Consider the following 17,515-nt stretch of genomic DNA (forward strand, 5'->3'; position numbering starts at 1 on the left):
GCCTCTGATTCCCCGCCTCTGATTCCCCGCCTCAGATTCCCCGGCTCTGATTCCCTGCATCAGATTCCCTGCCTCAGATTCCCTGCCTCTGATTCCCTGCATCAGATTCCCTGCCTCTGATTCCCCGCCTCTGATTCCCAGCTTCTGATTCCCCGCCTCTGATTCCCCGCCTCTCAGATACCCTGCCAATGATTCCCTGCCTCTGATTCCCTGCCGCTGATTCCCTGCCTCTGATTCCGCGCCTCTGATTCCACGCCTCTCTTTCCGTGTCTCTGATTCCGCACCTCTGATTCCCTGCCTCTGATACCCTGCCTCTCTTTGCCTGCCTATATTTCCGTGCCTCTTTCTCTCAATCTCGTTTACCACATCTCATTTCCCCCCTCTGATAACCCGACTCTGATTCCCCGCCTCTGATTCACCACCTCTGATTCACCACCTCTGATTCCCCGCCTCTGATTCCCCGCCTCTGATTCCCCGCCTCAGATTCCCCGGCTCTGATTCCCTGCCTCAGATTCCCTGGGACAGATTCCCTGCCTCAGATTCCCTGCCTCTGATTCCCCGCCTCTTATTCCCTGCCTCAGATTCCCCGGCTCTGATTCCCTGCCTCAGATTCCCTGCCTAAAATTCCCTGCCTCTGATTCCCCGCATCTGATTCCCCGCCTCTGATTCCCCGCCTCTGATTCCTCGCATCTGATTCCCTGCCTCTGATTCCCCGCCTCTGATTCCACTCCTCTGATTCCCCGCCTCTGATTCCCCGCCTCAGATTCCCTGCCTCTGATTACCCGCCTCCCTTTCCGCGCAACTTTCCCGGCCTCCGTTTCCCCACATCTCTTTCCCCGCCTCAAATTCCACGCCTCTGATTCCCCGCCTCTGATTCCCCACCTTTCATTCACCGCCTCTCTTTCCCTGCCTCTATTTCCCGCCTCTTTCTCTGCCTCTCTTTCCCCACATCTCTTTTCCTCCCTCTGATTCCCCGCCTCTGATTCCCCTCCTCAGATTCCCTGCCTCTGATTCCCTGCCTCTGATTCCCCGCCTCTGATTCCCCGCCTCTGATTCCCCTCCTCTGATTCCCTGCCTCTGATTCCCTGCCTCTGATTCCCTGCCTCTGATTCCCCGCCTCTGATTCCCTGCCTCTGATTCCCTGCCTCTGATTCCCTGCCTCTGATTCCGCGCCTCTGATTCCACGCCTCTCTTTCCGTGTCTCTGATTCCCCACCTCTGATTCCCTGCCTCTGATACCCTGCCTCTCATTCCCTGCCTCTATTTCCGTGCATCTTTCTCTGCATCTCGTTTCCCACATCTCATTTCCCCCCTCTGATAACCCGCCTCAGATTCCCCGCCTCAGATTCCCCGCCTCAGATTCCCTGCCTCAGATTCCCTGCCTCAGATTCCCTTCATCTTATTCCCTTCATCTCATTCCCTGCCTCTGATTCCCCGCCTCTGATTCCCCGCCTCTGATTCCCCGCCTCTGATTCCCCGCCTCTGATTCCACACCAATGTTTCACCGCCTCTGTTTCTCTGCCTCTTATTTCCCGGCTCAGATTCGCCGGCTCTGATTCCGCGCCTCTGATTCCACGCTTCTCTTTCCGTGTCTCTGATAGCCCGCCTCTGATTCCCCGGCTCTGATTCCCTGCATCAGATTCCCTGCCTCAGATTCCCTGCCTCTGATTCCCCGCCTCTGATTCCCCGCCTCTGATTCCCCACCTCTGATTCCCTGCCTCAGATTCCATTCATCTGATCCCCTTCATTTGATTCCCTGCGTCTGATTCCCCGCCTCAGATTCCCCGCCTCTGATTCCCCGCCTCTGATTCCCCGCATCTGATTCCCCTCCTCTGATTCCCCGCCTGTGATTTCCGCCTCAGATTCCCTGCCTCTGATTCCCTGCCTCTGATTCCCTGCATCTGATTCCCTGCCTCTGAATCCCCGCCTCCGATTCCGCACCCACGTTTCTCCGCCTCTGTTGCTCTGCCTCTTATTTGCTGGCTCAGATTCGCAGGCTCTGATTCCACACCTCTGATTCCACGCCTCTCTTTCCGTGTCTCTGATTCCCCGACTCTAATTCCCTGCCTCAGTTTCCCTGCCTCAGATTCCCTTCATCTTATTCCCGTCATCTGATTCCCTGCCTCTGATTCCCCACCTCTGATTCCCCGCCTCTAATTCCCTGCCTCTGATTCCCCGCTTCTGATTCCCCACCTCAGATTCCTTGCCTTAGTTTCCCTGCCTCAGATTCCCTGCCTCTGATTCCCCGCCTCTGATTCCCCGCCTCTGATTCGCCGCCTCTGATTCCCCGCCTCTGATTCCCCGCCTCTGATTCGCCGCCTCTGATACCCCGCCTCTGATTCCCCGCCTCTGATGACCCGCCTCTGATTCCCCGCCTCTGATTCCCCGCCTCAGATTCCCCGGCTCTGATTCCCTGCCTCAGATTCCCTGCGACAGATTCCCTGCCTCAGATTCCCTGCCTCTGATTCCCCGCCTCTTATTCCCCGCCTCTTATTCCCTGCCTCAGATTCCCCGGCTCTGATTCCCTGCCTCAGATTCCCTGCCTAAAATTCCCTTGTCTGATTCCCCGCATCTGATTCCCCGCCTCTGATTCCCTGCCTCTGATTCCTCGCATCTGATTCCCTGCCTCTGATTTCCCGCCTCTGATTCCACTCCTCTGATTCCCCGCCTCTGATTCCCCGCCTCAGATTCCCTGCCTCTGATTACCCGCCTCCGTTTCCGCGCAACTATCCCGGCCTCCGTTTCCCCACATCTCTTTCCCCGCCTCAGATTCCACGCCTCTGATTCCCCGCCTCTGATTCCCCACCTTTCATAGCCCGCCTCTCTTTCCCTGCCTCTATTTCCGCGCCTCTTCCTCTGCCTCTCTTTCCCCACATCTCTTTTCCTCCCTCTGATTCCACGCCTCTGATTCCCCTCCTCTGATTCCCTGCCTCTGATTCCCTTCCTCTGATTCCCCGCCTCTGATTCCCCGCCTCTGATTCCCCTCCTCTGATTCCCTGCCTCTGATTCCCTGCCTCTGATTCCCTGCCTCTGATTCCCCGCCTCTGATTCCCTGCCTCTGATTCCCTGCCTCTGATTCCCTGCCTCTGATTCCGCGCCTCTGATTCCACGCCTCTCTTTCCGTGTCTCTGATTCCCCGCCTCTGATTCCCTGCCTCTGATTCCCTGCCTCTGATTCCCTGCCTCTGATTCCCTTCCTCTGATTCCCTGCCACTGATACCCCGCCTCCGATTCCACACCAATGTTTCACCCCCTCTGTTTCTCTGCCTCTTATTTCCCGGCTCAGATTCGCCGGCTCTGATTCCGCGCCTCTGATTCCATGCTTCTCTTTCCGTGTCTCTGATAGCCCGCCTCTGATTCCCCGCCTCTGATTCCCCGCCTCAGATTCCCCGGCTCTGATTCCCTGCATCAGTTTCCCTGCCTCAGATTCCCTGCCTCTGATTCCCTGCATCTGATTCCCCGCCTCAGATTCCCCGCCTCTGATACCCCGCCTCTGATTCCCCACCTCTGATTCCCTGCATCTGATTCCCCGCCTCTGATTCCCCGCCTCAGATTCCCCGGCTCTGATTCCCTGCATCAGATTCCCTGCCTCAGATTCCCTGCCAATGATTCCCTGCCTCTGATTCCCTGCCTCTGATTCCCTGCCTCTGATTCCGCGCCTCTGATTCCACGCCTCTCTTTCCGTGTCTCTGATTCCGCGCCTCTGATTCCCTGCCTCTGATACCCTGCCTCTCTTTGCCTGCCTCTATTTCCGTGCCTCTTTCTCTGCATCTCGTTTACCACATCTCATTTCCCACCTCTGATAACCCGCCTCTGATTCCCCGCCTCTGATTCCCCGCCTCAGATTCCCCGGCTCTGATTCCCTGCCTCAGATTCCCCACCTCTGATTCCCCGCCTCTGATTCCCCGCCTCTGATTCCCCACCTCTGATTCACCAACTCTGATTCCCCGCCTCTGATTCCCCGCCTCTGATTCCCCGCCTCAGATTCCCCGGCTCTTATTCCCTGCCTCAGATTCCCCGGCTCTGATTCCCTGCCTCAGATTCCCTGCCTCAAATTCCCTGCCTCTGATTCCCCGCATCTGATTCCCCGCCTCTGATTCCCTGCCTCTGATTCCTCGCATCTGATTCCCCGCCTCTGATTCCCCGCCTCTGATTCCACGCCTCTGATTCCCCGCCTCTGATTCCCCGCATCAGATTCCCCATCTCTTATTCCCTGCCTCAGATTCCCTGCCTCAGATTCCCTGCCTCCCATTCCCCGCCTCGGATTCCCCGCCTCTGATTCCCCACCTCTGATTACACGCCTCCCTTTCCGCGCAACTTTCCCGGCCTCCGTTTCCCCACATCTCTTTCCCCGCCTCAGATTCCACGCCTCTGATTCCCCGCCTCTGATTCCCCACCTTTAATTCCCCGCCTCTCTTTCCCTGCCTCTATTTCCGCGCTTCTTTCTCTGCCTCTCTTTCCCCACATCTCTTTTCCTCCCTCTGATTCCCCGCCTCTGATTCCACTCCTCTGATTCCCTGCCTCTGATTCCCTGCCTCTGATTCCCCGCCTCTGATTCTCCGCCTCTGATTCCCCTCCTCTGATTCCCTGCCTCTCATTCCCTGCCTCTGATTCCCTGCCTCTGATTCCCCGCCTCTGATTCCCTGCCTCTGATTCCCTGCCTCTGATTCCCTGCCTCTGATTCCGCGCCTCTGATTCCACGCCTCTCTTTCCGTGTCTCTGATTCCCCGCCTCTGATTCGGTGCCTCTGATACCCTGCCTCTCATTCCCTGCCTCTATTTCCGTGCATCTTTCTCTCCATCTTGTTTCACACATCTCATTTCCCCCCTCTGATAAACCGCCTCTTATTCCATGCCTGTGATTCCCTGCCTCAGATTCCCCGCCTCAGATTCCCCGACTCAGATTCCCCCTCTCAGATTCCCCGCCTCAGATTCCCTGCCTCAGATTCCCTGCCTCAGATTCCCTGCCTCAGATTCCCCGCATCTGATTCCCCGCCTCTGCTTCCCCACCTCTGATTCCCGCCTCAGATTCCCTGCCTCTGATTCCCTGCCTCTGATTCCCTGCATCTGATTCCCTGCCTCTGAATCCCCGCCTCCGATTCTGCACCAACGTTTCTCCGCCTCTGTTGCTCTGCCTCTTATTTGCTGGCTCAGATTCGCAGGCTCTGATTCCGCACCTCTGATTCCACGCCTCTCTTTCCGTGTCTCTGCCCTGCCTCAGATTCCCTGCCTCAGATTCCCTGCCTCAGATTCCCCGCCTCAGATTCCCCGCATCTGATTCCCCGCCTCTGATTCCCCACCTCTGATTCCCTGCCTCTGATTCCCCGCCTCTGATTCCCCACCTCTGATTCTCGCCTCTGAATCCCAGCCTCTGAATCCCCACCTCTGATACCCCGCCTCTGTTTCCCCGCCTCGGATTCCCCGCCTCTGATTCCCCGCCTCTGATTTCCCACCTTTCATTCCCCGCCTCTCTTTCCCTGCCTCTATTTCCGCGCCTCTTTCTCTGCCTCTCTTTCCCCACATCTCTTTTCCTCCCTCTGATTCCCTGCCTCTGATTCCCCGCCTCTGATTCCCCGCCTCTGATTCCCCTCCTCTGATTCCCTGCCTCTGATTCCCTGCCTCTGATTCCCTGCCTCTGATTCCCCGCCTCCGATTCCCTGCCTCTGATTCCCTGCCTCTGATTCCCTGCCTCTGATTCCGGGCCTCTGATTCCACGCCTCTCTTTCCGTGTATCTGATTCCCCGCCTCTGATTCCCTGCCTCTGATACCCTGCCTCTCATTCCCTGCCTCTATTTCCGTGCATCCTTCTCTGCATCTTGTTTCCCACATCTCATTTCCCCCCTCTGATAACCCGCCTCTGATTCCATGCCTGTGATTCCCTGCCTCAGATTCCCCGCTTCAGATTCCCCGACTCAGATTCCCCGCCTCAGATTCCCCGCCTCAGATTCCCTGCCTCAGATTCCCTGCCTCAGATTCCCTGCCTCAGATTCCCTGCCTCATATTCCCTTCATCTGATTCCCTTCATTTGATTCCCTGCGTCTGATTCCCCGCCTCTGATTCCCCGCCTCTGATTCCCCGCCTCTGATTCCCCACCTCTGATTCCCTGCCTCAGATTCCCTGGCTCAGATTCCCTGCTTCAGATTCCCTGCCTCAGATTCCCTGCCACTGATTCCCCGCATCTGATTCCCCGCCTCTGATTCCCCGCTTCTGATTCCCGCCTCTGATTCCCTGCCTCTGATTCCCCGCCTCTGAATCCCCGCCTCTGATTCCTCGCCTCTGATTCCCTGCCTCAGATTCCCCGCTCTGATTCCCTGCCTCAGATTCCCTGCCTCAGATTCCCTGCCTCCGATTCCCCGCCTCTGATTCCCAGCCTCTAAATCCACACCTCTGAATCCCCGCCTCTGATTCCCCGCCTCTGTTTCCCCGCCTCTGATTCCCCGCCTCTGATTCCCCGCCTCTGATTCCCCGCCTCTGATTCCCCACCTCTGATTCCCCGCCACTGATTGCCCGCCTCTGATTCCCCGCCTCTGATTCCCCGCCTCTAATTCCCCACCTCTGTCTCTATGCCTCTCTTTCGCCTCCGCTTTTTCCCCTACACTCTTTCCGCGCCTATCTTTCCCTCCCTCAATTTCAGCAACTCTGTTTGATCCGTTCTGTCTACCTCATTTTCAACACACAAGTTCCAACCTCTATGTTTCACCCATCACTTTCCCCGCCTCTATTTCTCCGCCTATGTTTACCCGCCTCTGTTTACCCACCTGTTTCACCGCCTCTGATTCCCCGCCTCTGATTCCCCACCTCTGTCTCGACGCCTCTCTTTCGCCTCCACTCTTTCCCCTCCACTCTTTCCGTGCCTGTCTTTCCCTCCCTCAATTTAAACAACACTGTTTGATCTGTTTTGTGTACCTCATTTTAAACACACAAGTTCCAACCACTATGTTTTGCCCGCCTCTTTCCCCGCCTCTATTTATCCACCTATGTTTACCTGCCTCTGTTTACCCGCCTGTTTCCCCGCCTCTGATTGCCCACCTTTCATTCCCCGCCTTTCTTTCCCTGCCTCTATTTCCGCGCCTCTTTCACTGCCTCTCTTTCCCCACATCTCTTTTCCTCCCGCTGATTCCCCGCCTCTGATTCCCCGCCTCTGATTCCCTGCCTCTGATTCCCCGCCTCTGATTCCCTGCCTCAGATTCCCCGCCTCAGATTCCCTGCCTCAGATTCCCTGCCTCTGATTCCCCGCCTCTGATTCCCCGCCTCTTATTCCCCGCCTCTGATTCCCCGCCTCTGATTCCCCGCCTCTGATTCCCTGCCTCAGATTCCCCGGCTCTGATACCCTTCATCAGCTTCCCTGCCTCAGATTCCCTGCCTCTGATTCCCCGCCTCTGATTCCCTGCCTCTGATTTCCCGCCTCTGATTCCCTGCCTCAGATTCCCTGCCTCAGATTCCCTGCCTCAGATTCCCTGCCTCTGATTCCCCGACTCTGATTCCCCGCCGCTGATTCCCTGCCTCAGATTCCCTGCCTCTGATTCCCCGCCTCTTATTCCCCACCTCTTATTCCCGGCCTCAGATTCCCCGGCTCTGATTCCCTGCCTCAGATTCCCTGCCTCAAATTCCCTGCCTCTGATTCCCCGCATCTGATTCCCCGCCTCTGATTCCCCGCCTCTGATTCCTCGCATCTGATTCCCCGCCTCAGATTCCCCGCCTCAGATTCCACGCCTCTGATTCCCCGCCTCTGATTCCCCGCCTCAGATTCCCCAGCTCTGATTCCCTGCCTCAGATTCCCTGCCTCAGATTCCCTGCCTCCGATTCCCCGCCTCTGATTCCCCGCCTCTGATTCCCCGCCTCTGAATCCCAGCTTCTGAATCCCCGCCTCTGATTCCCCGCCTCTTATTCCCTGCCTCAGATTCCCCGGCTCTGATTCCCTGCCTCAGATTCCCTGCCTCAAATTCCCTGCCTCTGATTCCCCGCATCTGATTCCCCGCCTCTGATTCCCTGCCTCTGATTCCTCGCATCTGATTCCCCGCCTCTGATTCCCCGCCTCTGATTCCACGCCTCTGATTCCCCGCCTCTGATTCCCCGCATCAGATTCCCCATCTCTGATTCCCTGCCTCAGATTCCCTGCCTCAGATTCGCTGCCTCCCATTCCCCGCCTCGGATTTCCCGCCTCTGATTCCCCACCTCTGATTACACGCCTCCCTTTCCGCGCAACTTTCCCTGCCTCCGTTTCCCCACATCTCTTTCCCCGCCTCAGATTCCACGCCTCTGATTCCCCGCCTCTGATTCCCCACCTTTCATTCCCCGCCTCTCTTTCCCTGCCTCTATTTCCGCGCTTCTTTCTCTGCCTCTCTTTCCCCACATCTCTTTTCCTCCCTCTGATTCCCCGCCTCTGATTCCACTCCTCTGATTCCCTGCCTCTGATTCCCTGCCTCTGATTCCCCGCCTCTGATTCTCCGCCTCTGATTCCCCTCCTCTGATTCCCTGCCTCTCATTCCCTGCCTCTGATTCCCTGCCTCTGATTCCCCGCCTCTGATTCCCTGCCTCTGATTCCCTGCCTCTGATTCCCTGCCTCTGATTCCGCGCCTCTGATTCGGTGCCTCTGATACCCTGCCTCTCATTCCCTGCCTCTATTTCCGTGCATCTTTCTCTGCATCTTGTTTCACACATCTCATTTCCCCCCTCTGATAAACCGCCTCTGATTCCATGCCTGTGATTCCCTGCCTCAGATTCCCCGCCTCAGATTCCCCCTCTCAGTTTCCCCGCCTCAGATTCCCTGCCTCAGATTCCCTGCCTCAGATTCCCTGCCTCAGATTCCCCGCATCTGATTCCCCGCCTCTGCTTCCCCACCTCTGATTCCCGCCTCAGATTCCCTGCCTCTGATTCCCTGCCTCTGATTCCCTGCATCTGATTCCCTGCCTCTGAATCCCCGCCTCCGATTCCGCACCAACGTTTCTCCGCCTCTGTTGCTCTGCCTCTTATTTGCTGGCTCAGATTCGCAGGCTCTGATTCCGCACCTCTGATTCCACGCCTCTCTTTCCGTGTCTCTGCCCTGCCTCAGATTCCCTGCCTCAGATTCCCTGCCTCAGATTCCCCGCATCTGATTCCCCGCCTCTGATTCCCCGCCTCTGATTCCCCGCCTCTGATTCCCGCCTCTGAATCCCAGCCTCTGAATCCCCACCTCTGATACCGCGCCTCTGTTTCCCCGCCTCGGATTCCCCGCCTCTGATTCCCCGCCTCTGATTTCCCACCTTTCATTCCCCGCCTCTCTTTCCCTGCCTCTATTTCCGCGCCTCTTTCTCTGCCTCTCTTTCCCCACATATCTTTTCCTCCCTCTGATTCCCCGCCTCTGATTCCCCTCCTCTGATTCCCTGCCTCTGATTCCCTGCCTCTGATTCCCCGCCTCTGATTCCCCGCCTCTGATTCCCCTCCTCTGATTCCCTGCCTCTGATTCCCTGCCTCTGATTCCCTGCCTCTGATTCCCCGCCTCCGATTCCCTGCCTCTGATTCCCTGCCTCTGATTCCCTGCCTCTGATTCCGGGCCTCTGATTCCACGCCTCTCTTTCCGTGTCTCTGATTCCCCGCCTCTGATTCCCTGCCTCTGATACCCTGCCTCTCATTCCCTGCCTCTATTTCCGTGCATCCTTCTCTGCATCTTGTTTCCCACATCTCATTTCCCCCCTCTGATAACCCGCCTCTGATTCCATGCCTGTGATTCGCTGCCTCAGATTCCCCGCTTCAGATTCCCCGACTCAGATTCCCCGCCTCAGATTCCCCGCCTCAGATTCCCCGCCTCAGATTCCCTGCCTCAGATTCCCTGCCTCAGATTCCCTGCCTCAGATTCCCTGCCTCATATTCCCTTCATCTGATTCCCTTCATTTGATTCCCTGCGTCTGATTCCCCGCCTCTGATTCCCCGCCTCTGATTCCCCACCTCTGATTCCCCGCCTCTGATTCCCTGCCTCAGATTCCCTGGCTCAGATTCCCTGCTTCAGATTCCCTGCCTCAGATTCCCTGCCACTGATTCCCCGCATCTGATTCCCCGCCTCTGATTCCCCGCTTCTGATTCCCGCCTCTGATTCCCTGCCTCTGATTCCCCGCCTCTGAATCCCCGCCTCTGATTCCTCGCCTCTGATTCCCTGCCTCAGATTCCCCGCTCTGATTCCCTGCCTCAGATTCCCTGCCTCAGATTCCCTGCCTCCGATTCCCCGCCTCTGATTCCCAGCCTCTAAATCCACACCTCTGAATCCCCGCCTCTGATTCCCCGCCTCTGTTTCCCCGCCTCTGATTCCCCGCCTCTGATTCCCCGCCTCTGATTCCACACCTCTGATTCCCCGCCTCTGATTCCAGGCCTCTTATTCCCCGCCTCTGATTCCCCACCTCTGATTGCCTGCCACTGATTGCCCGCCTCTGATTCCCCGCCTCTGATTCCCCGCCTCTAATTCCCCACCTCTGTCTCTATGCCTCTCTTTCGCCTCCGCTTTTTCCCCTACACTCTTTCCGCGCCTATCTTTCCCTCCCTCAATTTCAACAACTCTGTTTGATCTGTTCTGTCTACCTCATTTTCAACACACAAGTTCCAACCACTATGTTTCACCCATCACTTTCCCCGCCTCTATTTCTCCGCCTATGTTTACCTGCCTCTGTTTACCCGCCTGTTTCCCCGCCTCTGATTGCCCACCTTTCATTCCCCGCCTTTCTTTCCCTGCCTCTATTTCCGCGCCTCTTTCACTGCCTCTCTTTCCCCACATCTCTTTTCCTCCCGCTGATTCCCCGCCTCTGATTCCCCGCCTCTGATTCCCTGCCTCTGATTCCCCGCCTCTGATTCCCTGCCTCAGATTCCCTGCCTCAGATTCCCTGCCTCAGATTCCCTGCCTCTGATTCCCCGCCTCTGATTCCCCGCCTCTTATTCCCCGCCTCTGATTCCCCGCCTCTGATTCCCCGCCTCTGATTCCCTGCCTCAGATTCCCCGGCTCTGATACCCTTCATCAGCTTCCCTGCCTCAGATTCCCTGCCTCTGATTCCCCGCCTCTGATTCCCTGCCTCTGATTCCCCGCCTCTGATTCCCTGCCTCAGATTCCCTGCCTCAGATTCCCTGCCTCAGATTCCCTGCCTCTGATTCCCCGCCTCTGATTCCCCGCCGCTGATTCCCTGCCTCAGATTCCCTGCCTCTGATTCCCCGCCTCTTATTCCCCACCTCTTATTCCCCGCCTCAGATTCCCCGGCTTTGATTCCCTGCCTCAGATTCCCTGCCTCAGATTCCCTGCCTCTGATTCCCCGCATCTGATTCCCCGCCTCTGATTCCCCGCCTCTGATTCCTCGCATCTGATTCCCCGCCTCAGATTCCCCGCCTCAGATTCCACGCCTCTGATTCCCCGCCTCTGATTCCCCGCCTCAGATTCCCCAGCTCTGATTCCCTGCCTCAGATTCCCTGCCTCAGATTCCCTGCCTCCGATTCCCCGCCTCTGATTCCCCGCCTCTGATTCCCCGCCTCTGATTCCCCGCCTCTGAATCCCAGCTTCTGAATCCCCGCCTCTGATTCCCCGCCTCTTATTCCCTGCCTCAGATTCCCCGGCTCTGATTCCCTGCCTCAGATTCCCTGCCTCAAAATCCCTGCCTCTGATTCCCCGCATCTGATTCCCCGCCTCTGATTCCCTGCCTCTGATTCCTCGCATCTGATTCCCCGCCTCTGATTCCCCGCATCAGATTCCCCATCTCTGATTCCCTGCCTCAGATTCCCTGCCTCAGATTCCCTGCCTCCCATTCCCCGCCTCGGATTCCCCGCCTCTGATTCCCCACCTCTGATTACACGCCTCCCTTTCCGCGCAACTTTCCCGGCCTCCGTTTCCCCACATCTCTTTCCCCGCCTCAGATTCCACGCCTCTGATTCCCCGCCTCTGATTCCCCACCTTTCATTCCCCGCCTCTCTTTCCCTGCCTCTATTTCCGCGCTTCTTTCTCTGCCTCTCTTTCCCCACATCTCTTTTCCTCCCTCTGATTCCCCGCCTCTGATTCCACTCCTCTGATTCCCTGCCTCTGATTCCCTGCCTCTGATTCCCCGCCTCTGATTCTCCGCCTCTGATTCCCCTCCTCTGATTCCCTGCCTCTCATTCCCTGCCTCTGATTCCCTGCCTCTGATTCCCCGCCTCTGATTCCCTGCCTCTGATTCCCTGCCTCTGATTCCCTGCCTCTGATTCCGCGCCTCTGATTCCACGCCTCTCTTTCCGTGTCTCTGATTCCCCGCCTCTGATTCGGTGCCTCTGATACCCTGCCTCTCATTCCCTGCCTCTATTTCCGTGCATCTTTCTCTGCATCTTGTTTCACACATCTCATTTCCCCCCTCTGATAAACCGCCTCTGATTCCATGCCTGTGATTCCCTGCCTCAGATTCCCCGCCTCAGATTCCCCCTCTCAGATTCCCCGCCTCAGATTCCCTGCCTCAGATTCCCTGCCTCAGATTCCCTGCCTCAGATTCCCCGCATCTGATTCCCCGCCTCTGCTTCCCCACCTCTGATTCCCGCCTCAGATTCCCTGCCTCTGATTCCCTGCCTCTGATTCCCTGCATCTGATTCCCTGCCTCTGAATCCCCGCCTCCGATTCCGCACCCACGTTTCTCCGCCTCTGTTGCTCTGCCTCTTATTTGCTGGCTCAGATTCGCAGGCTCTGATTCCGCACCTCTGATTCCACGCCTCTCTTTCCGTGTCTCTGCCCTGCCTCAGATTCCCTGCCTCAGATTCCCTGCCTCAGATTCCCCGCATCTGATTCCCCGCCTCTGATTCCCCACCTCTGATTCCCTGCCTCCGATTCCCCGCCTCTGATTCCCCGCCTCTGATTCCCCGCCTCTGATTCCCGCCTCTGAATCCCAGCCTCTGAATCCCCGCCTCTGATTCCCCGCCTCTGTTTCCCCGCCTCGGATTCCCCGCCTCTGATTCCCCGCCTCTGATTTCCCACCTTTCATTCCCCGCCTCTCTTTCCCTGCCTCTATTTCCGCGCCTCTTTCTCTGCCTCTCTTTCCCCACATCTCTTTTCCTCCCTCTGATTCCCCGCCTCTGATTCCCCTCCTCTGATTCCCTGCCTCTGATTCCCTGCCTCTGATTCCCCGCCTCTGATTCCCCGCCTCTGATTCCCCTCCTCTGATTCCCTGCCTCTGATTCCCTGCCTCTGATTCCCTGCCTCTGATTCCCCGCCTCCGATTCCCTGCCTCTGATTCCCTGCCTCTGATTCCCTGCCTCTGATTCCGGGCCTCTGATTCCATGCCTCTCTTTCCGTGTCTCTGATTCCCCACCTCTGATTCCCTGCCTCTGATACCCTGCCTCTCATTCCCTGCCTCTATTTCCGTGCATCCTTCTCTGCATCTTGTTTCCCACATCTCATTTCCCCCCTCTGATAACCCGCCTCTGATTCCATGCCTGTGATTCCCTGCCTCAGATTCCCCGCTTCAGATTCCCCGACTCAGATTCCCCGCCTCAGATTCCCCGCCTCAGATTCCCTGCCTCAGATTCCCTGCCTCAGATTCCCTGCCTCAGATTCCCTGCCTCATATTCCCTTCATCTGATTCCCTTCATTTGATTCCCTGCGTCTGATTCCCCGCCTCTGATTCCCCGCCTCTGATTCCCCGCCTCTGATTCCCCACCTCTGATTCCCTGCCTCAGATTCCCTGGCTCAGATTCCCTGCTTCAGATTCCCTGCCTCAGATTCCCTGCCACTGATTCCCCGCATCTGATTCCCCGCCTCTGATTCCCTGCTTCTGATTCCCGCCTCTGATTCCCTGCCTCTGATTCCCCGCCTCTGAATCCCCGCCTCTGATTCCTCGCCTCTGATTCCCTGCCTCAGATTCCCCGCTCTGATTCCCTGCCTCAGATTCCCTGCCTCAGATTCCCTGCCTCTGATTCCCCGCCTATGATTCCCCGCCTCTGATTCCCAGCCTCTAAATCCACACCTCTGAATCCCCGCCTCTGATTCCCCGCCTCTGTTTCCCCGCCTCTGATTCCCCGCCTCTGATTCCACGCCTCTGATTCCCCGCCTCTGATTCCCCACCTCTGATTGCCTGCCACTGATTGCCCGCCTCTGATTCCCCGCCTCTGATTCCCCGCCTCTAATTCCCCACCTCTGTCTCTATGCCTCTCTTTCGCCTCCGCTTTTTCCCCTACACTCTTTCTGCGCCTATCTTTCCCTCCCTCAATTTCAACAACTCTGTTTGATCTGTTCTGTCTACCTCATTTTCAACACACAAGTTCCAACCACTATGTTTCACCCATCACTTTCCCCGCCTCTATTTCTCCGCCTATGTTTACCCGCCTCTGTTTACCCACCTGTTTCACCGCCTCTGATTCCCCGCCTCTGATTCCCCACCTCTGTCTCGACGCCTCTCTTTCGCCTCCACTCTTTCCCCTCCACTCTTTCCGTGCCTGTCTTTCCCTCCCTCAATTTAAACAACACTGTTTGATCTGTTTTGTGTACCTCATTTTAAACACACAAGTTCCAACCACTATGTTTTGCCCGCCTCTTTCCCCGCCTCTATTTATCCACCTATGTTTACCTGCCTCTGTTTACCCGCCTGTTTCCCCGCCTCTGATTCCCCACCTTTCATTCCCCGCCTTTCTTTCCCTGCCTCTATTTCCGCGCCTCTTTCACTGCCTCTCTTTCCCCACATCTCTTTTCCTCCCGCTGATTCCCCGCCTCTGATTCCCCGCCTCTGATTCCCTGCCTCTGATTCCCCGCCTCTGATTCCCTGCCTCAGATTCCCTGCCTCAGATTCCCTGCCTCAGATTCCCTGCCTCTGATTCCCCGCCTCTGATTCCCCGCCTCTTATTCCACGCCTCTGATTCCCCGCCTCTGATTCCCCGCCTCTGATTCCCTGCCTCAGATTCCCCGGCTCTGATACCCTTCATCAGCTTCCCTGCCTCAGATTCCCTGCCTCTGATTCCCTGCCTCAGATTCCCTGCCTCTGATTCCCCGCCTCTGATTCCCTGCCTCTGATTCCCCGCCTCTGATTCCCTGCCTCAGGTTCCCTGCCTCAGATTCCCTGCCTCAGATTCCCTGCCTCTGATTCCCCGCCTCTGATTCCCCGCCGCTGATTCCCTGCCTCAGATTCCCTGCCTCTGATTCCCCGCCTCTTATTCCCCACCTCTTATTCCCCGCCTCAGATTCCCCGGCTCTGATTCCCTGCCTCAGATTCCCTGCCTCAAATTCCCTGCCTCTGATTCCCCTCATCTCATTCCCCGCCTCTGATTCCCCGCCTCTGATTCCTCGCATCTGATTCCCCGCCTCAGATTCCCCGCCTCAGATTCCACACCTCTGATTCCCCGCCTCTGATTCCCCGCCTCAGATTCCCCAGCTCTGATTCCCTGCCTCAGATTCCCTGCCTCAGATTCCCTGCCTCCGATTCCCCGCCTCTGATTCCCCGGCTCTGAATCGCAGCTTCTGAATCCCCGCCTCTGATTCCCCGCCTCTGTTTCCCCGCCTCGGATTCCCCGCCTCTGATTCCCCGCCTCTGATTCCCTGCCTCTGATTACCCGCCTCTGATTCCCCGCCTCTGATTCCTCGCATCTGATTCCCTGCCTCTGATTCCCTGCCTCTGATTCCCCGCCTCTGATTCCCCGCCTCTGATTCCCCTCCTCTGATTCCCTGCCTCTGATTCCCTGCCTCTGATTCCCTGCCTCTGATTCCCCGCCTCCGATTCCCTGCCTCTGATTCCCTGCCTCTGATTCCCTGCCTCTGATTCCGGGCCTCTGATTCCATGCCTCTCTTTCCGTGTCTCTGATTCCCCACCTCTGATTCCCTGCCTCTGATACCCTGCCTCTCATTCCCTGCCTCTATTTCCGTGCATCCTTCTCTGCATCTTGTTTCCCACATCTCATTTCCCCCCTCTGATAACCCGCCTCTGATTCCATGCCTGTGATTCCCTGCCTCAGATTCCCCGCTTCAGATTCCCCGACTCAGATTCCCCGCCTCAGATTCCCCGCCTCAGATTCCCTGCCTCAGATTCCCTGCCTCAGATTCCCTGCCTCAGATTCCCTGCCTCATATTCCCTTCATCTGATTCCCTTCATTTGATTCCCTGCGTCTGATTCCCCGCCTCTGATTCCCCGCCTCTGATTCCCCGCCTCTGATTCCCCACCTCTGATTCCCTGCCTCAGATTCCCTGGCTCAGATTCCCTGCTTCAGATTCCCTGCCTCAGATTCCCTGCCACTGATTCCCCGCATCTGATTCCCCGCCTCTGATTCCCTGCTTCTGATTCCCGCCTCTGATTCCCTGCCTCTGATTCCCCGCCTCTGAATCCCCGCCTCTGATTCCTCGCCTCTGATTCCCTGCCTCAGATTCCCCGCTCTGATTCCCTGCCTCAGATTCCCTGCCTCAGATTCCCTGCCTCTGATTCCCCGCCTATGATTCCCCGCCTCTGATTCCCAGCCTCTAAATCCACACCTCTGAATCCCCGCCTCTGATTCCCCGCCTCTGTTTCCCCGCCTCTGATTCCCCGCCTCTGATTCCACGCCTCTGATTCCCCGCCTCTGATTCCCCACCTCTGATTGCCTGCCACTGATTGCCCGCCTCTGATTCCCCGCCTCTGATTCCCCGCCTCTAATTCCCCACCTCTGTCTCTATGCCTCTCTTTCGCCTCCGCTTTTTCCCCTACACTCTTTCTGCGCCTATCTTTCCCTCCCTCAATTTCAACAACTCTGTTTGATCTGTTCTGTCTACCTCATTTTCAACACACAAGTTCCAACCACTATGTTTCACCCATCACTTTCCCCGCCTCTATTTCTCCGCCTATGTTTACCCGCCTCTGTTTACCCACCTGTTTCACCGCCTCTGATTCCCCGCCTCTGATTCCCCACCTCTGTCTCGACGCCTCTCTTTCGCCTCCACTCTTTCCCCTCCACTCTTTCCGTGCCTGTCTTTCCCTCCCTCAATTTAAACAACACTGTTTGATCTGTTTTGTGTACCTCATTTTAAACACACAAGTTCCAACCACTATGTTTTGCCCGCCTCTTTCCCCGCCTCTATTTATCCACCTATGTTTACCTGCCTCTGTTTACCCGCCTGTTTCCCCGCCTCTGATTCCCCACCTTTCATTCCCCGCCTTTCTTTCCCTGCCTCTATTTCCGCGCCTCTTTCACTGCCTCTCTTTCCCCACATCTCTTTTCCTCCCGCTGATTCCCCGCCTCTGATTCCCCGCCTCTGATTCCCTGCCTCTGATTCCCCGCCTCTGATTCCCTGCCTCAGATTCCCTGCCTCAGATTCCCTGCCTCAGATTCCCTGCCTCTGATTCCCCGCCTCTGATTCCCCGCCTCTTATTCCACGCCTCTGATTCCCCGCCTCTGATTCCCCGCCTCTGATTCCCTGCCTCAGATTCCCCGGCTCTGATACCCTTCATCAGCTTCCCTGCCTCAGATTCCCTGCCTCTGATTCCCTGCCTCAGATTCCCTGCCTCTGATTCCCCGCCTCTGATTCCCTGCCTCTGATTCCCCGCCTCTGATTCCCTGCCTCAGATTCCCTGCCTCAGATTCCCTGCCTCAGATTCCCTGC

Source organism: Narcine bancroftii, chromosome 12, assembly GCF_036971445.1.
Source record: "Narcine bancroftii isolate sNarBan1 chromosome 12, sNarBan1.hap1, whole genome shotgun sequence".
In the NCBI taxonomy this organism is placed as follows: domain Eukaryota; kingdom Metazoa; phylum Chordata; class Chondrichthyes; order Torpediniformes; family Narcinidae; genus Narcine; species Narcine bancroftii.